The 25,251-nt window shown below is 52.0% G+C and overlaps 1 pseudogene; it reads left to right on the forward strand.

Annotated features, from left to right (window-relative positions):
* The first annotated feature begins 550 nt into the window (after positions 1-550).
* Positions 551-25,251, forward strand: part of LOC114710527 — a 25,403-nt pseudogene continuing 702 nt past the window's right edge.

A 25,251-nucleotide genomic window follows, 5' to 3' on the forward strand; every position in this document is an offset into this window, starting at 1 on the left:
CTGTGTGTTGGCGGTTCTGTTTCCCACGTCTCTACAGCCTGGCATGTGTCCCTTTCTACTAGCTGGCAATTATGGACATGCTGGCGTCACTTCTTCCCTGGACCCTGCTGGCTCCTGGCCTCCTGAGATCCGGTTAAACTCTTTACCTATTTTGATGACCAGTCCTGGTGTCCTGTCCTGCTTGCCTCTGACCATACCCGCCACTCTGCAGGCAACATGCATTTCCTCTGTCACTTCTTTGAGATGTGGCCTACTTCTGATCCTGTCGTCTAAGGCTAGTCTCTGGCCATGCATGTTTCTCCGCTTGAACCCATGTCCGGATACTAAATGGGATTACCACTCCATTAGCTGTGTTCCCTGGACCATGAGGCCCAGGGCTTGTTGAGGTACCTGCCTCACCTTGCTTGCTGGTGAAAGAGACAAAGCAGGGTACCCACATCACACAGAAACTGTCACCCTGTGGTATTCTAACTCTGACATCTCTCCCCAGAGTGAAGACTGACTGGAGACCATCTCACCCAACATCACTGCAAGTCCCGGGATGGCACTGGGCATGGCCTCTGGAGCCCTACAGAACAGCAGCCAGATGGCCTGTGACAGCGAGCTCCCAGGCTTCCTGGACACCCTCCTCCAAGACTTCCCAGCCCCCACTGAGCCAGAGAGCCCTTTGCCATGGAAGGTCCAGGGGCAAGTACTGAGCCAGGAAGAGGTGGAGGCGGAGCTGGCTGAGCTGGCAGTGAGCTTCCTGGGCAGCAGGTAGGCCTGGCCACCTCAGCAGGGTGCAACATCGTCTGCCAGGTGCTGACCTTGACCTACCCAAGCCTTAGAGTGGCATGGTCCCCTTATCTGTGGGGTGCATTCCAGGAGAGCCTGAAGTGCAGAGTGAGAGCCCCGGTTACTGGGCCTTTTCCTCCGGCTTCTTGTCTCTCAGTTTTGCAGACAGGAGACTCTTCAGCATAGATCTCAGCAGGCTCAGCATGTCTGGGGATTAGGTCAAGAGCATCCACTATCTTATTTAAAGACAAGTGGAAACCATTCTCTGTGGTTTCTCTTCACTGTCAGAGTGCAGCATCACTACTCTGGACTTTGCAGCTGTTGCTAAGTAGAATAAGAGCCTTTTGAACACTGTGGTACTAAGACAGTGCTAGTGACTGATGGATAGGTGCACTGGACAGACAAGGTTACTGTTCCCGTAAGACAAGCACATGACCAAGTTACTCGGAATAGTGCACCTATTTAAAGTTACCTGCTTCTTATTTCTGCAGTTGTTTTTTTTTTTTTTCTTTGTGCATGAGTGTTTTTGCCTGTATATATGATGTGCACACATCCCTGCCTACAGATGGTTGTGAACGCCAGTGTAGGTGCTGGGAACAGAACCTTTACAAGAACAGCAAGTGCTCTTAACACTGAGCCATCTCTCCAGACCAGACATTTTTCCATTTAATGTATTCAACTCATGGTTAAAAGTATTGAAGTAAGCAGAAGTGCAACTTTGAGATGAGGGTGTAGATGTCGTGTGGCTGTAGCATGGAAGTGTTACAGTCGAGGCAGTGAGAACAGAAGTCTGTCCTTGACAGGTTCAAGGGCCAGAGATCCAAAATCGAACAAGGCCGTGCTGTCTTGGAGGCTGTGGCGAGATTGTTCTAGACTCTCTGGTGGCACTGCTTAGTGCTCCTTGGCTTTTAGACTCACCTCTGGTAAATTGCCTTTATTATCACATGGCATTCTCCTGTCTGTGTGACCTCACTTTTTTAAATTTCATTGTGTGGGTATGTACAGCGTACATGTGGAGAGCAGAGGACAAATCGTGGGTATCAGTCCATCGGTCGCCTTTTGTTTGAAACAGTCTCACTGGCCTAGACTTCACCATGCAGGCCAGGCGAGGTGGCCCTCAAATCTCCAGGGATGCCCGTGTCTCTGCCTCCCATCTCACATCCCTGGATTGCAGGTGTGCACACGTAACTCCAATTTTTACGTGGCTTTTTGGGGGATCTAATTGCGTGGCTTCGTGCTTGCGAAGGGAGCCCTTTGCCGACTGAGCTAGCTCCCCAGTTTTCTTTTGGGCCCCTTCCTTGAAGGATACTAGTCATATTAGATAGTTAGGTTAGAGGCGCCCTTCACAAAACGAAAGAGAAAGAACAAGAAAATGCTAATCAATTGGGGGATGAGGAAGGACTGAATATGGTCACTAATTATGAAAGAAGATGAAGAGCGAATTGTCCTTCAGTTCTAATTCTGTCGTGGATTTTTGTTGTTGTTTGTTTTAGTAATGGGTAAGCACACAAAATATAGTTATACTGAAAGTATAATATTTAATGTGTTGCTCCATAGCTTCCATTTGAATGCCTATTTTAACTTTTCATTGAGTCAAGTTAGTTTTGATGTGGGATGTTTTTATTTGCATGCAAGTTTAACAGTAAAATTTCTAAAAGTTTTCAAAGTAAAAAAAAATTATTTTTAGTTTAAAAAAGAGAAGGATGGGGTGGCACAGAGCCCAGGGACCTGCTGAGGCCCTGTCTGTGCATCAACAAACAACCATAAGTGTGCCGTAAAAATTTAGTGCAGTGGGCTGGTGGTGGTGCACACCTTTAACCCAGCACTTGGGAGGCAGAGGCAGGCGGATCTCTGTGAGTTCGAGGCCAGCCTGTCTACAGAGCGAGTTCCAGGACAGCCAGAGTTGTTACACAGAGAAACCCTGTCTCACAAAAGAAAAAAAATAGTATACAGCTATAGTCTGGCTTCCAGCCCTCCAAATGGGTTTGTTTTGTTCTTTTCTAACGTTCTCTCTTATGTGTGGACATGGGTGTGTGTCGCCGTTACCTGTGGTGTGAGCCTCGTGTATACCTGCACTGGTTATTTGCAGCGGTCCCCGCATTCACATTTACCGTTGTGCACACAGTTACTTTGGACCCTTGCCTTGCTCATGTTCCACAGCCAGTTTAGAGTTGTGGGCATAAAATACGTGATCCATTGTCTCTTTCTCGGATTTAAATGGTGTTCCTCTGAGACCATCCAGAAGTCATATCTCTGACCTCTGGGCTTTGCACACTCTTTTCCTTTCTTCTCCGTTTATTGTGATTTCATTGTCACATCTCTAGGTCCCTGAGCAATATAAAACTCACACTGTGGTTATCTAGATGTGGTTTTCATCCCGTCCTGTTGTAGCTCCTGGTAACCCTTGAGGTAGCCATTTCCTAGGCACAGTGTCCTCTGGCCTAGTTGAAGAGCTCCACTCCCAGGACCAGAGTCAGGCTGACATTTGTGGTGTGGCGGCAGGGCTGAGGCCTCCAGAACACATCCATGGGTGGACCCTGGGATGGAAGGAAGTGCTGGTGGCCAGAGGCCAGGCATTGTCTGTGTCCCCATGGCTGGAAGCTGCCTCCCTGCCCCCAACAAATGCAGCAGCAGTGAGCAGGAAGCTTCAGCATGACCTCACCAGCGCCAGATGAGCGGGTACCTTCTCCTGCCTCTACAGGAAAGTCCAGTGCCTGGCAGGAAATGCCTCAAACGGGGACCTTGTTCTCATGTCTTGGCTTCCTCCCAGATGTACTCTTCTTTATTGGGGTGGGAAGTGTGGCGAGAGAGGATGGAGATGCAGCTCAGGGTCTCAGCGAGCCAGGCCAGGGCTTTTCCTCCGGGCTGCACCCAGTGCGGCTAGTTGTTTTCTCAAAGGCTCGTCCACAGGCTCCCCTGAGTCACTCTCTGTTCTGAAAAATTCAGCTCACTGTGCAGCTCCAAAGGCTGTCGGGGGCAGAGCCTGGCAATCATTTGTGCTGTCCAATCCTTTGTGCTGCCCAGTGCAGGAGGATTGACGGCCTGCCTAGGACACAGGGCACAGCTGAAGGCCTGGGTGAGGTCTTGACTCACAAAGTAAAAGGAAAGCTGTGACCGACTTTTGCCGAGCCTGCAGGGTCTCCAGGTTCAGTCCTCAGTTCTCTGAAACTAAAGGCCATCAGTCGACAGCCAGTTACCCTTAGGACAGGACTCAACAGCCAGGCCTTTAGAAGTCGATGTTCTCATCAAAGCTGAAATGTCAGCCTGCCATGGTTGGTGCATGACTGTAACCTAGCACTCCATCTGAAGAGGCAGAGGTAGCAGAATTAGGAGTTCAAGTCAGCCTTGGTTACATAGCAAGCTTGAGGCCAGCCTGGACTACGTGAGATACTGTGGTTGGTTTTGTTTGTTTGTTTGTTTGTTTTTAAGGGCAATAAAGGGCTGGGGAGATGGATTGGTTCAGTGGGTAGGAGTGTTGTGCATGAACCCTACATTCAGATCCCCAGGAACCACATAAAAGCTGGACGTGTTTGCATGCACTGTAATCCAGTGTTAGGGGATAGAGACAGGCAGAGCCCAGGAGCTCAGTGGCTTTTAGGTTCAGTGAGAGACCTGTCTCAAGGGAATCCAACAGAGTGACAGAGTAAGACATCTGCTATTTCTAGCCTCTGCAGGAACATGCACACACACTTACACACATGTGCATACACACACAAAAGCCAGGCATAGTGGTTCACAACTATAATTCCAGCTGAAGTAATGAAGATCACCACTTTGAGGCAGCCTGGGCTATATGGCTATTTCAAGGCCAGCTGAGCTACAAAATGAAAACCCTATCTCAATTTTTTTTTAATTAAAGAAGTTTTACAAGCCAGACTGTCAGCCATGAGACTCAGCAGATGCCCTTTGGAATAGGCACACTGAGCTAGAGCACATAGTCTAGCTTCGGGAATCCCCACTAGACATGGAGGCAGGTTGAGGATCGAGGTGCATCCTAGAAGCTTCTGAGGCCCGGGAAGACTGACCCTCTGCCAGAGACTCGGGGCTTCTGTGTTAAACAGGATCCCCAGGCTCAGAGCCCTGTGGAGGCAGAGCAGCCATGGAGAGCGCGTCCTCAGCCTGCCGTCTTCCCTGCCTGGCTACAGCAGGCTTCTCTTCACCAGGCGCCTCTCCTCTTTGGTCCCGTGTCCATTTTGCACTGCTGCCTGCCAAGGCCCAACAGGAAACTGAATTTCCTCTCCGGCCGCCGTCAGCATGAGGTGATGTTCCTGGGCACTGTCCTATGCTCTTGATTCTTTTGTTCCTCAGAACCTTTCTCCTGTGGTCCCAAGGAGGACCCTTATTTCCTAAACTCCTCTCCACAACTCTTCCTGGAGCTGGGCCTCCCAGCCCTCATTCCTCCTGGGCTCTAGCTCCTGCCAACCCGTGTTCACGCTCCTCGGGCTCCTAACTCTGCAGAACCTGTGGGAACAGAACCTGGCTCCTGTCCCAGCTGGGCTCCTGGTGGGCTCCCCACCCCCTCCGCCAGCCACTCACAGCTACATCAGATACTTGGATTCTCTGTTCTTTCCTCTGACCCTCTCTTGATAGCTCCAGCGCTGTTCCCTCTGCTTCTGTCACAAGGCCTGCCCAGCGCTGTTCCCTCTGCCTCTCTCTGTCACCAAGGCCTGCCAGCACTGTTCCCCTCTGCCTCTCTGTCACCAAGGCCCTGCCAGCCCTTAGGCCTTGGCCTCTCTAGGCCGTTGTCACCAGCATCCATCGTTCAGCCATCCTCCATGGGCTCAAAGAGATCTGAAGAGTCAGTCTGACACTATCACGTCTCTCCTCAGAACAGACCAGAGTTCCCTGTGACTGTAGCCTGACCCGCCCAAGCAGCCCAGAGACCCTGAGCTGTAAGAGCATGGGGCAGCATGGGTCACCTGTCCAAGGGTCACCTGTCCAAGGCATCACCTGGACCCACTTCCCGAGGACAGTCTCCTGGGGCTGTCACCCCAAAGCACACAGACCAGACACCATAGTCTCACAGGATGGAGGCCAAATGGAGGTGAGAGTGTCAGCCTGGCTGAGCCTCCTGGTGGTCTGCAGATAATCATGGGCATTCCTTGGTGTGTAGGTCCAGAATCCCAGACCCCTGTCCTATAGCTACGTGGCTTTCTCCTCATGGGTGTATCTGTATCTGTATTTCCTCTTCACAAAAGAAGCCAGTCATACCGAAGCAGGGACCATCCCACTCTACCATAATCTCATCTTCACTCGTGCTATCCTCAGTGAACCTCCTTGGAAGAATGATCCCACCTGAGGCAATACATGTTCAGCTTCAGCATCTGAATTGGGGGATACAGTTTAGCTCGTAACATGCCTGGTCCCAGGGTCTCCAGCTTGAGAACCAGGGCAGATTCCTGGGCACTGAGGTTCACATGCCTCAAGGATACCTTCCAGCAGATCCTGTCAAATGGTGTGCCCCTGGTGTTGTGTGGACATGCATTCAGGCCTTGGAGGCAGAGGTCACCTGTAATGACCACAGGAAGGGTGGCGGCATTAAGTCCGTCTGGAGGTGGCGGATGCAGGCCTGCCCTTCAGCTGGGAGCTGCTCAGCCTTCCTTCGTGTCTTCTCCCAGGAATGCGCCCCCACCCTTTGCTGCAGCTGTGACCCACAAGGCCATTTCCCAGCTACTACAAACAGACCTTTCCGAATTCAAGAAGTTGCCTGAACAAGAGGAAGAGGAGGAGGAAGAGGAAGAGAGGAAGAGAAAGCCCTTGTGACCTGTGAGTTCCTCTCATATGTCTCTGAGACTGGTTAGCAAGTGATAGACTCAGGTTGACACTAACGGTCGGTGCCCTTGACAGCAGGGTCAGAGTACAAAGGAAACATGACATGGCGGGAGGAAACCTGGACGGGCCAGCGCCCAGGTCAGAGCCAGCCAGGGAGACACCCGGTCGTGACCAGGCACTGCCTGCATCTTCTCTCTCTATGCTTCAGAGCCCTTGGGAATGAATGACGCTTGTCCTGCTTTACACGTGAACCCAAGGTGTTGGCTCACAGCACACAGCCAGCCTCACCTGTGCTTGCTCCCTCAGCTGGCATGAGGCCCTCAGCAGTGTGGCATGTCTGCCCATGGAGGGGAGCCGCTGTTGCCTAGGTCCCTGCCTTGACTAACTTAGTTGGGACCATTGGATGTCAGCAGTCCGTGGCCCATCTCCATGAGGTGGCAAAAGGTAGAGGCTAACGTGGCGCTGCCAGAGCAGCAGCCGCCTGTGGGCTGGGCCCTACAGTGGTCCACCACAACCAGAGGGACCCAGGAGCTGGGAGTGCGTGCCCAGAGCTTCAGGGCACTCATCTGCAGGGCTGTCTTTCCAGTCTTTTAGCAAGGCGTTTGGTGGTTGTGAGGTCGGAGGTGGCAGGAAGGACGTGGCCGCTGCAGGAGTGGACCACACAGGCTGGGGCGGTGTGTTCCAGGCTGCAGAAGCAGAAGGCAGGTTCTCCTTCGCTGCCGCTTCTGTGTGCTTTAAGCTCGGCATCAGGGCATGTGTAGAAGGAAGGACACAGAACACAACAGGAGAAAAGAAAAAGAGATACGGCCTCCAGGAATTATGCCTACCAGCCACCCTCCCCACCCTTTTCCTGGCCCTCCACAACTCCCTGCCAGCCTTCATCCCAGCATGGCCTTGCCCCTTGCCTGGGAGACATCTATCCACAGTGACAACGGCCATTGTTCTCTGTAAAGCCAGCGGGCTTCCAGCCTGGTGACACTGCACAGGGCCCACAAAGGAAGCACCCCCACCTTACCTCTCTAGACGGGAAACAGCATCACCTGCTGGTAGGAAGGAGAATTACAGCTGACGAGCCAGGCTTCACCAGGGCCTGTGGAGATGGAGGAGTCTGCCCTGCCCTCCTGTCTGTCCCAGAGCTGCCATGCAGGCCTAGGCTTGTGAAGTTGAGGGCCTGTGGCGAGTCTGTAGTTTCTAAGTTGCTCCTGCCAGCTGTATCAGCACGTTCTGTGAGGCTGTCCACAGGCAGATGTGACCTCAGCATCTCTGCCACCTGCCAGCAGCTTCCCTGTGATTGTTGTGAAGCCAGACCTCCCAGGCAGTTCCTGAAGTCAGGGCTGTAGCCTTGGCCAGAGTCAGGATAGGGCTCCAAGAGCCTGAGGTGGGCATTCCTGCGGGCCTTGCCTCCTCGGTTTTAATTGCCCTTTTCTTTGCATGAGCAAAATTCAAGTCTCAACCTATTGCTGGAAATAGCAGTGTACCTAAGACTAAAAAGAAGGCAGCCAGGCCTAGAGGCCCTGGGATGCTCACAGCTTCCTAAATACCAGCAGTTTCCAAGAGCAAAGAGACACAGCAGCACCCAAGGCAGTTTTGTGAGTCTGTCTTTCTACAGAAGAGAGAATGAAAGACCTAGGGAGAGATGTGGTTAGAGACAGGCTGGACTAGGAACACGAGTTCATCAGGAGGTTGCTCTGGGTCACACTAGAGCTGTGGTCCTAGGTTGGGCTAATACAGTCAGCTCCCCAGCTCCTGAGCCTGCCACTCCACAGCTGTCTGGGATGCTTGAGTGGCCCACTGCCCTGGACGTGATGCGCAGCAGGCTGAAGATTTCCTGCCCCCGCCTTGATAGAGGATTCTGGGTGGCTTTATCCTTCTCCTTGCTCATGGCTTTTCTTCTGTGGCTCCCTCTGGCTTCCTTCCACGCCTTCCTTTTTCTTCCTAGCCACATTCTGCCAGTTCTTGTCCCTCTGGTGTGGCTTTGATGTTTGAACTCTGTGGTTCTCAGTTCCTGACCTTGGGCTGCCCTCTTGGACGATGGGCTCTGACTCACGTATGCCTGCCTGCGCACGCACCCAGACAGGCGAGAGGGCTTTATGCATTGAGATGAAGTGAGGCCCGGAACTTAGCCCCTGGAGTCTCCTTTGAACTTGATCCTTGGTGGTCTCTCCCTAGAAGCTAGGCTTTGTGGGCTTTTTCTGTCTAAATCTGAGTTCAGCTCTGCACAGCACATTACCAGGTCCAGCACTCGAGCGTGACTTGAGCCCCACTGGCTGAAGGAACAGAGGGAAGGCCACATGGGGCAAGCACTTGTAATGGGGAACTGGAAAAGTGTGAAACCATGTAACATATGGGGAGTTGGGGGGCCCACAAGTGTCGCTCCTGGGGTCCTACTGCCTGTGCTTGGTTTTACAGAGAGCATTTCTGCCCATTTTTTTCCTGGAACAAAAGTGATTTTTTTCATGTACTTGTGAATAACTATATATGTCATTTTCTGTCGTTCTCAATTTAAAATCGTATCATAGTTTCACATTCTCTGTAAACTTTGTAGTGTCTGTCTGTTCTGCATGTAGTTTCTTGTATGTGGTGCTGTGGACCTAACTCAAGCAGGTGGGCTAAGCAGAGGCTCCGTCACCAGGCTCCAGCCAGCCCTAACTGGGATTTTGCTTGCTTGGTTGGTTTAGGACTTGGGTTGGTGTGGGGAGTTGTTCTGTTCTGCCCATCCTTTAATGAAACTTCGTTTTGAAATAATCATAGGTACACATGCAAATAATTATGGGAAACAATGCAGAGCTATCCCAACTGCACATGACCCAGTTTCCTCCTGGTAATAGCATACAAAACTGTAATAGTTTATCACACACAGGATCTGAACACGGTCAGACACACGACAGTTTCTGTATCACAACGATCCTTCTACAGGCCCCCAATTCACCTCTCCTGCTATATACCCAGTTCCCTAACTCCTGGCAGTGACTGGTTTTTCTCCATTTCAGTGATGTCATTTCAAAAAGCCTGACATCTGGGGAATGGCATCTTCCATTTGGTGTGGTTCTCCGGGGACTGACCTGTCTGGGCACCTGTCAGCGCTTCCTGAGTTCTGCTCAGGGAACCCCTCACCCAGGGTCTAGCTGCCGAGTCATTTGTAGTTGGAGGGAATCTGGACAGATGACAGGTTTGTGCTATCACAGATGAAGCTAGTGTGATTCATGCACTGTTCTCGTGGGAACAGCCTCATTTTTCTGGGATTCATGCCAAGAGTACAGTTGCTGGCTGAGGGGATAGTTGTGTGTTTTAGGTGTGGAAATCTTTTTTCTTTCTTTTCTTTCTTTTTCTTTTTTTTTTTTTTTTTTTTTTTTTTTTTTTTTGGTTTTTTTTGAGACAGGGTTTCTCTGTGTAGTTTTGGTGCCTGTCCTGGAACTCACTCTGTAGACCAGGCTGGCCTCGAACTCACAGAGATCCGCTTGCCTCTGCCTCCGAGTGCTGGGATTAAAGGTGTGTGTGCTACCACTGCCCGGCAGAAATCTTTTTTAATCCATAGCTCAATTTTTAATCGGTGCAGGCAGAATTCACTTATGCCTCTGTCATTGGACGCAAAGTATTCCTAATTAGTGGGGCAGCCCCCAGACATATTTTTTTGTCAGCAGCGACAGACTTTCTTGCCTAGTTTTATAGGTTTAGTGTGCTGAGCTTGCCTGGTTGGTGAGGCGGGGCCCTTGAGGGCTCGAGTGGGGCTATTTTAAACGAGAGGACATGGCAGGGAAGGGGTAAGGGAAGGAGCTAAGCCCCGACTGCATGGTTTTGCTTTTTGGTTTAACAATTTCTCCATCATGCCACCAGTGCTTGATGCAAAGGCCTGGCACGGAGCTTCCTTTAACTGCCTTTGGAAGTATGTAGCCAGTGGCAGAAGCAGGTGCCGTTGACTGCCCAGGCCCTCAGCGGCAGTGGCTGGTCTCTATCCATGCCATCCGGAACACACGGCGCAAGATGAGGATCGACATGTGTCCCTTCCTACTTTCAACCACCTCTTCGCTTGTCTGTGAGTGTTGCCCCCAGCCGGAGCCTCAGAAACGGGCAGTAGAGCATGAGGGCGGGGCTGATGAGAAGGTCAGGAGCCCTGAGTGCTGGGAGAGCTGCCGGCCAAAGCTGAGCCTGGGGAAAGACCGAGAAGTTGCTGTCCTGGGGCTGAGTGCTAGGCACCTCTCAGAGCACCACCCTGCGGAGCCCTGAGACGCTAATTACGCACGCACAGCTTCCGGGCACATTCCTTTCCACAGCCAAGACTAAACAAAGCCAACAGTTTGGCTGTGTTTTTATATAAAGAGGCAGGTGCTAGGTTCAGACTTGAATTGCTGTGTCTCTAACAGTGAATGCCTCCTGATGCATCTACCTTGGGTTTTGTCTGCAATAGCCTGGAAGAGCTGTTGAGCCTGAGGCTCTGAGGGCTGACCTTTCCTAAGCCTCCCTGTTTGTAGTACTTGAGCAGTTTGACTTGTCTGATGGTAAAGGCCATGCAGCTCTTCCAGACCTACTTGTTTGGGTGTGTTTTGTTGCCTGAGGTAGGTCATTTATAAAAAATGTATTTCTTACTGCTCTGGAGACTGAGAGGCTTTGTGTCATGGGCTGCATCTGAAGAGGGCCTTCATGCCGATGGGAAACTCTGCAGAACACCAAAGCAGTGAAGGATGTCACCATAGCAAGATAGAACAAGTTTCCCAAGGAGAAAAACTCCTTGATAGCCCATTCATCCCTCGGTGGATTGATCCCAATTACCTCCCAGAGATCTCCTCACACACCGTGGGGATTAGGTTTCCAACATAATAATAAAGTGTGGGCGAACTCTGCAACCATAGCGCTGCCCTAGCTACTGCCTGGAGAACGCCCTCCCGTGAGGGCAGCCGGCTAGGGCCCGACTCCCACTGTTGTTCCACCAGGACTCTGTGGACCGCGCCTACTTCGCTGTGTTTGACGGTCATGGAGGAGTGGATGCTGCAAGGTATGCCTCTGTCCACGTGCACGCCAATGCTTCCCACCGGCAGAGCTGCTCACAGACCCGGCAGCGGCCCTCAAAGAAGCCTTCCGGCACACTGACGAGATGTTTCTCCGGAAAGCAAGCGAGAGGTGAAGAAACGGGGAGCTGAGTCTAAAGTGCTGTTTGCAGAACGGTAGCTATTAACATCAGAGAGTTCTGGTCTCCATGAAGGAAGGAAAATGAAAGTGACTGGTGGTTCAGGAAGGAAAGGGTCTCACTTAAGCACAGCTGGAAGTCATGCTATTTCATTCCTTCAGGTTTGGGGCTCAGTTTTCATTTGATGGAGGCAGCACTAAGCTTCCTGTTGTACTAGTCTTGTTTTTTATCACCATAACAAACTAATTGAGGTTGGATCACTTTATAAAACGGTTGATTTTGATTCAGTTTGGCACATGCAAGGTACATGGCCTTCTTGATAATGGCCTTGCTAGTAGTGTGTCATGGTAGCTCAGAGCAAGAAATGGGGAAAAAATAGTGTGTGTGTGTGTGTGTGTGTGTGTGTGTGTGTGGTGTGTGTGTGTGTGTGTACAAATGTGCATGTGCATGTGTATGGATATATATGTATCTCTGGTCTCCCTTTGTCTCCCAAAGCCACCAGGGCCTAACTATGAGGAGATAGCTCTACCTGTACCCTACCCATTCCTCGTCTAGCCGCAGTCACCTCCCAGAGCTCACCCCAGCAAAGTCATCTTCCCCAGCACTACAGCTGATGCTTTGGCCCTCTTCGTGCCTCATAGTGGAAATTAAGTTATAGCACATGGAGACCTGAGACCTGCGAACCACAGCACTCCTGGCCGCCATGCTGGATCTCTACAGCATAGACATGGTCTGCCAACCCGGCAAAGGCTACCTGACTTAAGACCCAGGCTGGTTCCTTCCACTGAGGGCGGTAGAATGGCAGATCATTTACAGCTCCGTGAGCAGAAGTCACAGGGCAGAGAGGCAAGCCTGGCTTCCCAGGAATCTGAATCCCAGCAACTCAGTTTTAGGTACTCTGAATTACCCATGCTAGTCTGAGCTTTGGTACAGCCCCCAGCTAGCCAGTGCCAGGAGAACGTAGGCCCTGTAGGTGAACCAGGCAGCTTTGCAGGCATGGGCTCCAGACTGGCTGGTGAGCCTGTGAAAGGTAATACTAACAGAGCTTGGGTTTGTATCACTAAAAGTTCAACAGCTCTGGGAGTGCTGGTCTCACCAGAATCAACAAGGTCCCAGATGTCAATTCATCAAAAAAACAAAACAACCAAAAAGAAATAGAAAGCATGATTAACAAAGTGTCCCATGCCCCTTGTTCAGCCAGGTCTCAGCGGGCTGCTGGGAGCCGCTGGGAACTTCTCTTCTTGGAGTGACAACTATGTGTAGGCATGAGGCCCTTGTTTATGAAAAAAGACCATGAGCCTCTCCTCTGTGGCTAAAGCCGACCTCACTGGGCCCTCCCAGCAGCAGTGAAGACAGGGTCTAATGCTGTGGCATTGAGATACTGATGCTTTAGATGCTTAAGAAACCAACCCTAGAAATGGGCCTTCAGGGCCTGTGCTCAGGCCAGCCCAGAACCCCACAACAGTGGCAGGCAAAGAGCAGATGGCCGCTGGCTGACAGTGAGCAAGGAGGTCACGATGCCCAGAGTCTGGGAGACCTTGGCCCCGAGCTTCACTGGTAGAGGCCACCCTGGAATAACAGAACACTGGAGAGAGAGATTCTCAGTCATCATACACCGGCCCAAAGACCTTAGTGGAATACAGCAGAACTGAATTCCATTTCTCAACAGAAAGCTGTGGAACACCTGAAACTCTAAGGGCAGCCTAGTGGCCTCCGTCACACCCAGCAGGCCACCGGGATTAGGGTTACCCTCAGAACAGAGGACGAAGTTTCCTAGGCAGGTGCTCAGTTCCCTTCCCTTGCCTCCTTCTCGGTCAGGGTCAGACTTAAGGGCCTCGCGTGGATAGCACAAGTGGTCTCCCACTGGTCTGCACCTCAGCCCTTCTGTCCGTTCATACAGATTTGCTGAGATGTAATTCGAGCATATGCTGTATTTGTTTACAGTATGCAGCTGAAGAAGCTGTGACTTACGTGTACACTCATGAAGCCCTGCCTCAGTATTGGTCATACCTAAATCGTCCTGCTCTCTGTGGCCCTGCCCACCCCACCCTTCCATGCCCGTTTTCAGTATCAGTGGTCTGCTTCCAGCCTCCGCAGACCGTCCTGCCAGTTCCACGTTGGGTCTGAAGGGGGTGCTGTGGCACACGTTCTCTCATACAGCATGAAAATGAGCCTGAGTACGGGCGGGCCCGTGGGGTGCCTTTGTGGAGGACCGCCCTCCTCCGCAGTCCTCCCTCTCCATGGCTCTCCTCCCTCTCCCTGCAGCGACTGCAGAGCGGCACCACAGGTGTGTGTGCATTCATCACAGGAGCGACCCTGCACGTTGCCTGGCTCGGAGACTCCCAGGTCATTCTGGTACAGCAGGGCCAGGTGGTGAAGCTGATGGAGCCACACAAACCCGAGCGACAGGTAAGGGGTGCCCTTCATCCAAGCTTAAGACATTCTCAGACTCCTGCTGTGCCGAGCCCCAGCGGGGGACCCATGTCCGGGGACCCCACGGGGAAGTGGAATGCCAGGAGGCCCAGCGCGGTGTTGTTGGGGTAAACCAGAAAGTACAAACGGGTCGAGAAGACTCCAGTGCTCCTTCAGAAGGGCAGGGGTCCCATGTGAGCCCTTCCTGGGAGCCCAGAGTTTCAAGCAAGAACAGGACCTTGTGCCTAACAGGCAAACCCAGCAATGGGCCAGCAGAGAACCCGCAACAGTGGCAGGCAAAGAGCAGATGGCCGCTGGCTGACAGTGAGCAGGGAGGCCACGCTGCCCAGAGTCTGGAAGACCTCGGCCCCGAGCTTCACTGGGGAGAGTCTGCCCTGGAATAACAGAATTCTCAAGTCACTCAGCCTCTTGAGTCTTGGGGTCCACCTTGGACATATGAGTTCCAAGTGTTCAGGTTCTGATCTCATAGACATGTCTAGACTGTGTCTCCTAGAGTCGGAAAGGGATTGCAGACTCGAGGAACACCTCTACACCACCTGCCCAGCCCTGCTTCCCTCTACTCCTCTCTCTCTGCCTCTGTCGCTTCATTGTGCAGCTGGGACCTCCCCTCGTCAGCACACAGAGCTCCCACCCTTTCTTACAGACACATAGTGTGGCCTTCCCGTTCACAGTCCCGGCCCCAAGTCACAGTTCTGAAAGGTGGCAGCAGTGGTAACTGTGTACATCACATGGTCCAAGCTCAGGTGTCTGCACAACAGGTTTCTAGGAGCAAGGATGCTAAGTCACAGCAGACATGCTAGTCTTGGAAATTTGCCCAGCTTCTGTCTTGAGCCTGGACCAGCCTGAGCCGAGCACTGCTGCTGCTGGGAGTCCACTGTCCACAGTCCTCACCAGTCCACGGAGTCTGCCCTCTGCTTCGTGGCATTTCATGGAGAGAAATGAACAGATGCCTGTTCACTCCAGATAAGTTTTGGTGGCAAACCAGAGTCACTTCCCCAAGTCGAGTGGGTGAACCAGGTGTTTATTAGGATTACTTACAAGTAACTTGAAGCTGCATCATGGAAAACCTACACCAGGCTCAGGAAGGCATCATCCCTGCAGCTTCCTGCACAGCATTCTGGGCTCCCAAACTTTAAAAACCAGTGAGCTTTCTCTCCCTCAAGAGGGTCTGATTCAGTTGGAAGGAAATTGTTCAACACCAGCTGGAAGGCAAGAATACCTCATTTTTTCTTTCAGAGTGAGTTTGTTTTAGTTTTGGGGGTAGGGTTTTGTTTGCTTGTTTTTTAGGTAAGTTCTCCCTATGTAGCTCTGCCTGGCCTAGAACTCGCTACATAACCCAGCCTAACCTCAAATTCGAGACAGTCTCTTCCGCCTCTGCCTCTCAGGTGCTAAGATTACATGTGTGAGCTACCACACCCAGCCTTCCAGAGTAAATTTGAGCATATTTTGTTGTTGTTAAAATTTCATTATTTTTATTTATGTGCAAGAGTGTTTGCCCAAGTATGTGATCTACATTTGTGCCCAGTATCTACAAAGGCCAGGGAGGGTGTCAGATGCCCTAGAACTGCAGTTACAGGCCGATATGAGCCACCATGTGGGTGCTGGGAACTGAACTTGGGTTCTCTACAAGAGCAGCCAGTGCTTTTACCATCTGTCCAGCTCTTGAATATCTTTTCAAAGTTCAAGATCATTGCATTCTTTTCTGCATCCACTCTGTCTGTCCTTGGCCTGTTTTTTGCACTGACTGTGGGCATTGCATCCATGTTAGGGAGGTCAGCTCCTGCCTGAGGACTTGGACATGTTCCCTACGCACTCCTCTTTTGTTGTGTGAGGACAGGTAGCAGGCAGAGACGTGGCTCCTGGTTTGGGAGGCACATGTGCTCATGCTAGTGTATAGAAGAGAGATCCAAGGTTCAGAAAGGTTTAGTCACTTATCCAGAGCACACAGCTAAGGTGATAGCCTCTGCCACTCTCTTCCCACCACAACTGCCAGGGATTGATGTCTGCTCCCTGACAGGTCCTCCTTCCTTGGCAGGTAAAACAGGACCAGTTCTGGGTGCCTGCCAAGCTTTGCCCAGGAGCTGGATATTTTATTCCAACACCTCCAAGCTGTGTCCAATAACCCTTTACCACCCAGTCCTGAGTCCTAGCTTGACCCTTCGAGCCTCAGGGTTTGTCTGTCAGAGTCCCTTGATGGCATGGGGTGAAGATGGAATCCGTGTCTGCACAGAAGCATACCTATGGGTCAGGTGTCTGCTGACCTTAGCCTGCCGGGGCCAAGGTCAGATCCGAGCTCCTTCCCCATCCTGCCAGCTCTCGCCTCTGATCCCTGTCACTGCCTGCCAACTGCCAGAAAATCAGTTAGACATCTGTACAAAGACCCCTGCTGGAGCCAGAGCCACAACAGGAGCACGTGGACCTGGCAGCCTGGAGAGCTTCAGAGAGGGCCCAGCAACCAGCACAAGTGACTCTGGGGTTGTGTGGGGACTCGTGATGGTATCCTTATCCTGTAGTTGTCTAAACAGAGTCCATCCACTCCTGGGCTCAGTTAGGCCAGCTGGCATGTAGTGTCTGCTTCGTAGGATGCTTCGCTGAGGCAGCAAGATGATGAAATGGGACCTCGTGCCCTCTGCCCAGGCACTGTTTGGTGGAGAAGCAGGGCATAGCAGTGAGGGTGTAAGACCCAGGTCAAGTGCTGTGGAGAAAGGAGAAGGCTGAGAGATGAGCAGATGAGCAGCAGTCAGTGATGAGAGAGAACAGATGATGCACCACTGACCTGCAGCTACTGAAACTGGAGTGGAAAAACTCTACCAACCCTCATCATGGCCAGGCCACTAGAGGGCAAGCTGAGGTCTGGTCTCAAGTGGGGCTGCGAGTTGTCGATGGCATCTGCAATGACACATCAGTGGCCTCAGGAGGGAGGAGTCCAGGCCCTTATGGAAAGGGCCTTGAGTCCACCGGGATGCCGAGGTGCTCTGAGTGGCACTGAAACCTTGCTGATGCCAGGGAAAGGGGTACTGTGGCTGTTCATAGCAACTGCTGTGCCATCTAGCTTCAGCTGCGGAGAGGCTATTTCAGGAGGTGGTGAGGATAAAGCAGGAGAAACCAAGGGGAGGGTGTCAGAGGAAAAGACAAGGGTGGGTGGCTTACACCTGGAACAGGCATGAGCATGGGGCAAGGCTGTGATCAGTACAGACTGAGGAGGGATCCAGGAAAGGGGAGAAGGACCAGGCCAGGACCAATCTCTGCAAGGCCAGCCAGCTCAGCACATTAAATCCTGGTGCTGTCGCCGTTGCAGACTGGATGGCCCTGTCGGCACTGAGGCCTTCGCTAGGGATTTCCAAATTGCCGGTCATGGTGGGGATCATTGGCCCGGGTGCCCAGTTAAGCCCTGTTCCCACAGCCAAATATCTCAGGACCTAGAGCTTCAGAAGGAGGGTTCTACACTTAGAAGCCTCGGGGAGGCTCTGCCCCAAGGGAGATGTGAAGTCAGGTTTATCAAACAAATAAAATAGGGATATGAGTGACCTCCCTCTAGGAGATGCCTTGCCCCAGAGGGCATAAGGTATATACACCAGCCTCCAGGAGACAAACTGCATCTGGAAGGCTTCTCCCAGAGTGGATGGCAGAACCAGAAAGAGTTTTGAGATCGTAGTGGCTAGACCAAGCCTCTGCCCATCCCTGCAGTTAGGGTTGGAACGCCATGACCTTCTCGCAAACAGACAATGCCTAGGGTGAGTGGGGAGGGTGACCACGGACTGCCTCTCGCGGCTGGCTCCGGTGTGCCCTGTCCTGTAGCCCTCTGTACACAGCCACATCACCCAGCAGTTTTCAGGGTAGACCTGGAAGCCCCAGATTAAGCTGAGGATCTGTCCTCCGAGTCTGAGCTAACACTGCTTAGAGATACACCATGGCTTGCATGGCTGACCTTCTGTGCGGCCCCATTCCTTGATTATCCAGCATTCCCACAGCTAAAAGACAGCGAGGCTAGTTACAGTGTGTCCTGTTGAATTGGTGTCTGGCTTTGGTTCGAGTACTTTGGCTTCAAGCGTGTCTTAGGCCTGACTTAAGTTCTGTTTATATCGTGACATTTTGAGCCCTCCCCTCACTCAAGTCCCACCTTACGACTGTCTCTTGCAGGATGAGAAAGAAAGTATTGAAGCACTGGGTGGCTTTGTTTCTCTCATGGACTGCTGGAGAGTCAACGGGACCCTGGCAGTGTCTAGAGCATTGGTAAGGGGTGCACTGGGGCAGTGCAGGGTGGGGAGCCACAGGCTTGCTCGGTGACTGAGGCGGGACCGTGTTCCTCAGCACTCACAGCATGTAGACCTCCAGACTACAGTGGAGCTGCCTCAAATAAACCAGGATAAACTAAAAACACTGTGTTCAGAATGGGATCACACAACCTAGTGGACCCAGCTCGGCACGGCCTGGGGAGTGTCAGCAGCTGCCGTCCAGGACCCCAGCTGACTGTAAGCGGCAGTTCTCGGCTGCTTCCTTGGCACTGAGAAGGTTGGACAGGTGCAGTACCCAGGAGAGGCTTGGGTTCAGGGTGCAGCTTGTGTTGACTGTGAGTCCGTCACACACTCTAAAGTCAGAAATCATTAAGAAGGAAGGGTGTAGCTCGGTCAGGCAGAGTTCCTTAGCCGTAGTTCCATCCAGCTCAGGAGGTGGATGGAGGAGAATCAGAACTTCAAGGTTATCCTGGGCTGCATAGGGTATTTGAAGCAGCCTGGGTAGAGATCTTGTCTCCAATTATAACAAAGTAGAAACAGAAAGTCAGGGACCCTCTCTAGACCCCTAATATAGTAGGAACCCCTAGCCAGGGTTAAATGTTCCATAGATGAGGTTCTTCTTTCAGCCCATGCACACCAATGGTTCTTTTCTTCCCCAAAAACAATGTTCAGGTCATTTTCCTCTGTGTACACCACTGCTGGGGACCAGCTCAGAGACTACACTGCCCTCCAACAGCTAATCTCTACTAGGCCTTGGGAGATTGGCAATCTGTCCTGTCACCTTTCCTGAAGAGTCTTCGTCGGCTCCTTCCCCACGGCTGTCTTTATGCTGCTGTAGCTATTTATCTACTGGACACACTGGAGATGGCAGCCATTCTGGAGCAAGAACTGCTCCTGTAGAGCTGGGGGGGGGTGATGACTGTGCCCCAAGAGGGTGGGAAGCACCAGGCAGGTGACCCCTCAAGAGCCAGCTGGCTCTGCACTCCATCGCGTGGGGATGGTGATAGGAGGTTGGTCCCGGGCCTGTGGGCAGTAGGAAACAAGGCTTGTCTGTCTCTTCTTTCCCAGGGGAGTGTCTTTCCAGAAGCCCTATGTGTCTGGTGAGGCAGATGCAGCATCCCGAGAGCTAACAGGCTCAGAAGATACCTGTTGCTTGCTGTGATGGCTTCTTCGATGTTGTCCCCCACCAAAGAGTCCCGGGTCTTGTCCACAGCCACCTAATCGGCAGAAGGGCATCGGGTTGCATGTTGCTGAGGAGCTAGTGGCTGTGGCCCGTGACGGGGCTCCCATGACAACATTACAGTCATAGGTAACGTCTTTCCTTAGCGACCCGAGAGCTGCTGGAGGGTGGAGCCAGGGAACAGGGGTGCCACGCAGATGTTAAGGAAGCAGGGCTTGCACCTGGCATTCAGAAACTTGAGACCATACTCACCAAGAAGCTGAGTGGTCCAGGCCCCCAGCCCCCCCCAACTCCTCCTGCTTGTGAATCCCCCTTCAAAGACCTTAGACCCAGCAGGTATAGTGGGCAGGGGTGCAGACCCTCACAGCATCCCCTTAGCACCCAGCCTTCACGAGGGCCTGCCACAGTCTGTCCGCAGACCGCAGAGCTGCAGGAGGCAGTGAGTGGACCTCAGAAGGAAGCGTAGGGAATACAATCACCGAGAGAGGATGGCTGAGGTGGGCCGGCAGCACGGGACTGAGGACAGAACCACAGGCACCTGCTGGCATCCTAACCAAAAACACAGGTCAGGGCTCAGACCTTCGCACAGACCTTTCAGGCCATCCTGGGGTGAGGTCTGCAGCCAGGTATCTGGCCTGGGCTTGTGCTTCTCACTGTACCCAGTGGGAGGAGCACCAGGGGATGACCCACTGCCACTCTTAGCTGAGTTCTAGGCCAACCAGGTCTTGTAGACCTCTTTCCCTTGAGCATCCTAGGGAGGTGAAGTCAGACGTGTGTGCGTGTGTGTGTGTGTGTGTGTGTGTTGTGTGTGTGTGTGTGTGTGTGTGTGTGTGCGTTGTGTGTACTTAGAGTTATATGCAAGGAAGGTCTAATCCAGAATCGTATTCAGGTTTTAATCAGTGCAAGCTGACCCGCAAGGTCATGTAATTTAAGGCTAAGCTTAGCATTTATTTTATTCCTGAAAACTTAAGTATTTTACTTTTTTTATGTATTCATGAAGACATTTGCAGTATTACTGGGGTTTTTTGTTTTGTTTTGTTTTGTTTTCCTGAATCAGGATGGAAACAACTTTTCAGGTGTGTTAACAAGCACTTAAGTGCCTTTATCAGCTTTGGCGTAGACGAGGGCTGCTGGGCCAGCATGGATCTCTGACGGGTGTGTTCAGGTTTTTTCAGAAGGCAGCACTTGCTGTGGGAAGGTCACTTTTGTGCTTCTGGGAACTCAGAACTTCCTTGAAGTGATCAGCAAGGCTGTGACTGTGGGATCTTGGGTGCAGTGGCTCCTTGCCTACCTTGAGGTCCGGCTAGATCCACCTAGGAAGATCTTACTGCCCTTGACTGAGAAGTTTCAGAATCTTCGTATATTTGTCATCACATTGAGTCATTGAGACAGTGCATGGTTAAGGAACTTTGGCCAGCCCGTGAAGTACACCTCCTTTGGGCACTAGCAGGTTCTGCTGCCACGGTCACCAACCTGTCTCCTGTGGCTGGTGTCCTTGCTGCTGGACTCTGTCTCTCTGCCTGAGCAACATGTAAGAGTGCCACATCCCTGGAGCAGGTGGGTGGGAGAGCGCGCAGCAATGGTGCCTGGCTGCTGGAGAGCTGTGATGTGTATATCAGGCAAGGAAGCCAGGCCAAGGAGGGACACCCAGAGCAGAAGGATCGGGAGGCCCCAGGGAGGCCCCAGTGTGAGCCAGGCTCCAGCGTGCAGAACACAGCAGGTCCAGAGGCTCAGGGGGCAGCCTGTGGAAGAAGCTTGCCTGTTGAGGTCCCCATCGAGAGGATGATAGTCCAGGGGTAGAGAGCAAAGCCTCAGCAGGCTTCGCAGAGCTTTGCTCAGCACACCTAAACCCTCTCTCAAAAGAAACAAGGCACACATGCTCTTGATCCTGAGGCAAGCACACTGCCCAGCAGTGTCGGGAGAGCAGAGCCAGCTTTGGTTGGGCACGCCACCTGAATGCTTGGCCTTCACCCATTCCCACAGCAGGAATGGAGGAGTTGAGGCCATGCTGATTCCTTGGTCAAAGTCTCCTGGTAGGAAGCATCCTAAACACTCAGATAATTGCCCACTGTAAGTGACTGGGTATTGCTCAACTTGAAGGCCTGGTGCCCCCTCAGCACAGGAGTGTGGTTGTTGGTCCAGCCTGCCTGTAACAATGACTTTGATAGAGGGAGATATTGACTTTGGTTTTCTCCCTTTTTTGCTAATCTTATTCTGTTCGTTGCTGATAAGAGTGGAATTTAGGCCCACATAGATGCCCCAGATAGTATGTTCTGATTCTTACTCACATATAAGGTTTGTGCCAGAATTCAAGGCCTCAGTGTAAAGGGAAGCCCCTTTCCAGGCTTCTCTGAGTGCCTCTCCTTCCCCTCAGTCCGTCTGCAGTGTTGATAGTCAAGCCCCTGCTGGGCAGTAGTCCAGAACCAACGCTAGGCGCTGCTCCATCTCACCTAGTGACCAAGAGCAGGCACACTCTCCTGCCGTTACAGGCTGGCCTTGTGCTAGCTCATGGCCACAGAGAAGGCTCCCCTGACCAGAGTAATCTTCTTAAGTCCCAGCTTTGCCACCATCTCATTGCATGAGCTGAACAAGTCACTGTACCTCTCTGGCCTCAGTTACCCTTTGGTAAGGCACAGAGAGGGTGCACAGCATTACCAGTCCTTCCGACCTGGAATTTTAGGGGCTGCTCGAAGTGAGCAGCTGCCGGAGCAGAGGAGCCCGTCCTCCACCAGGAGTAGAGAGGGGTTAAGTATTATTAGTGTCTATTCTTAAAATTAAGTGGGCTGGGAAAGCGCTGAGTTACAGATGCCAGTGTCTTGCATGGATACAAAAAGCTAAAGCAGTCTGGCTGCCTCCCAGCTGAGCCGTAGGCGTCGGAGGGGGGAGGGGGGAGGGCACAGGCAGGCGTGAAGGGGTGTGGAAGCAAGGCATCTGCAGCAGAGCTGGGGAGTCTTGGGGAAGCCCCTGGCACTCACCGAGATCTGTCGCCCCTGCCCTCTTGGATCCTGCATGCAGCGCCCCCTCCCCCTCCCCCGATGGGTAGGTTTCAGCATGGGTGTCCTGGCTACCTCAGCTGTATTCTCAGGGCCAGGAGGACGGCCCTCGCCATACTGTAGGGAAGCCAGGCCAACTTGGTGTAAGGCAAGCTGTGTTTCTGGCTTTGATTCTGCTCTGTAGTGTCCAGGGATCATCTTCAGGAGTCCTGTGCTTTCACTGAGTTCTGCAGCTTTGCCAGTTACATGCCATGTGGGCCTTGCCAAGGGTTTATTTCAGGGGCCTTCCTGGGAGTCATGTGCAACAGCGAGTCTTGTTCTAGGATATCGTGTGTCTCTAATCTTAGGGACAAGTGCCAGTGTGATGAGCTCAGGACAGTCTCCTGGGGCCCGTTGTACTGGTGTCAATAAACGCATATTCAAGACTCCTGAGTACCACCTGCATCTCCCCGCGGAGCGTCTGTCTGTAGTTATTTCTCTATCACTGACAAACACTTAGCAGGAAAACTTAAGGAAGGCGTCGGCTAAAGGTATTTCAAGAGAGACCCCATGTGCTTTGTGACAGACTTCCTGGGTATCTACTTCAAAGCTAACCCAGGAAGTGTGAAGAGGTGACCAGGGACCCACACCAAGTGATCAGCTTCCTCAAGCCAAGTTCTGCTTGCTGGTTTCCACAATTTCCCAAAATTGTACCAACAGCTTGGGACCAAGCATTGAGAGATGAGCCTCTGAGAGACATTTTGGACTCAGGACCCTCTTGGTGTCCAGGTATGTTCTGAAGCTGCTGAGGACCTGAGTGAAACCTAGCCAGCTGGTCCTAGTTACCATCTGAGACTGTCCGTCCCACCAGCTATTGGGATAGGAAAGGGGGGTCAGGCCTCTCAGGAGCCCAACAGCATCAGTGGTACCTACTTTGCGGCCAAGAGCCTGAAATGGCTCCGTCACTTGGCCACTGGGACCCCCCACCCTCTGCCTGGCACACTTCTTCCTGCACGTAGGGCCTTCAAGCAGGGCAAGGGCAGGAGCTCTCAGGAGAGGGCTGCACAGTCCTGGGTGAATGTACTAAGCGCTCTCGCTGGTTTTGAAGGCAGGGTTGTGGAACACTTTTTTCCTTGTTTAGATTTTCCCGAGTTCTATTTACTTAATACAGCAAACGTGCTTTTATTTTCAGTCAAATGTTATTTCAGTAGAACAGATGAATGTTAATAATACATATTTTGGGTATATTATTTTCCAAATACCCAAATGATACTAGTTACTTTTCACATTACTGTGATTTAAAAAAAAAAAAAAAATGACAAAGAGCAAGTGATGGAAAAGGTTCCAGAAGGGCTCAGTCTGTCTGAACAGGGGAGGCATGTCAGGAGCATGAGAGGAGGCCAGCCCAGCAGCCTGGAAGAGCAGATCTCATCCACACAGAGGAAGCAGGAAAAGACAGAAGTAGGGGCAACTATAAGCCTTCAAAGCCCACCCCCAGGGACCCACTTCCCAGCAAGGTCCTAAGCAGTGCCACCAGCTGAGGACAAGTGTCCAAGCACACACAGCTTATGGGGTGCATTTCATATCAAGCCACAACACCCTTAGAAGCCTTTCACTGAGGGAGTCATAAAGAGCTTGCTGTTGCTATGGAAACAAGCTGCAGCACAGTACTGTGCATCAGGACTTAACCACTCAGTTCTATAACTGAATCAAATCAAAAAGGTTTTTGGTTTGCTGTGTCTAGAAACCATTTTTGCCAAGAGCAACTGAGGTATCTGATTTGTAGAGAGCTTTTCTTTAGGCTGGACATGGAGGCACACACCTTTAATCTCAGCATTAACAGAGGCAGAGGCAGGACTGTCTCTGAGTTTGAGGCCGGCCTGTGGTCCATAGTGAGTTCCAGAACAGTCAGGGCTACACAAAGAAACCCTGTCTCAAAAAAACAAAACAAACCAAAAAAAAGAAGCGTGTGAGAGATCAGCTGGTAGCATAAGGGTGCTAAGACCCAGCATCTCTACAGACCTGGCAATGGCCTGAGCAGCCAGCTGGATCCACAGTCCAGGTAGCTTAAGTCAAGGGGTATGGAGGACAACAGCCTGGGAAGTGGTGGCTCACTGTACTAGTGAAGAGCTGGGACTACAGGACCCAATGGCTAGAGAGACTGGTCCTTCAAGGCTTGCCTGGACAGGTAGGAACCTACTCAGGACCATTAGCACAGGTGGCCTTTAAGAGAGATGTGCCAGGACCCACCCAACTCCCCATTGACTAGACCTGCAGCCCTTCCATCCTCCACGATGACCTCCAGCTCACCTTGGGGACCTCGCCACCTTGGGGACATCCAACAGCTGGCTAGAGTGGGATTTGCTCTCCAGTAAGCACTTGCAGACTCAAGTAGACTGGAGCCCCAGAACACAGGAAACCACTCTTCAGGACACCAGAAAGCCTTCTCTATGCCCTTCAGGGTCAGTACATCAAGTCAAGGTGACTGAGAAGCCACCAGTAGCAGGGCTCAGGCCAGCCATATGGCAGACATTAGCCTGGTGTGTGTAACACAGCTCCAAGGCTGGGATGAGGGTGGCCTACAAAGCAACCACCAAGAGTGAAAGATACACGGCCAAGTCTTCAGGGGCAATTCTTCAACCTGAGGAAGGTGTTTCTAACTAGTTTCTGCCATTTGGTTAGTTTCCTTCCTCAAATAGGAAAGTAGCAGGAATGGCAGCCTCTTCCTGGGCTTCCTCGGGAGCCACAGAGACCATCAAAGCT

Source organism: Peromyscus leucopus, unplaced genomic scaffold (genome assembly GCF_004664715.2).
Source record: "Peromyscus leucopus breed LL Stock unplaced genomic scaffold, UCI_PerLeu_2.1 scaffold_837, whole genome shotgun sequence".
Classification (NCBI taxonomy): domain Eukaryota; kingdom Metazoa; phylum Chordata; class Mammalia; order Rodentia; family Cricetidae; genus Peromyscus; species Peromyscus leucopus.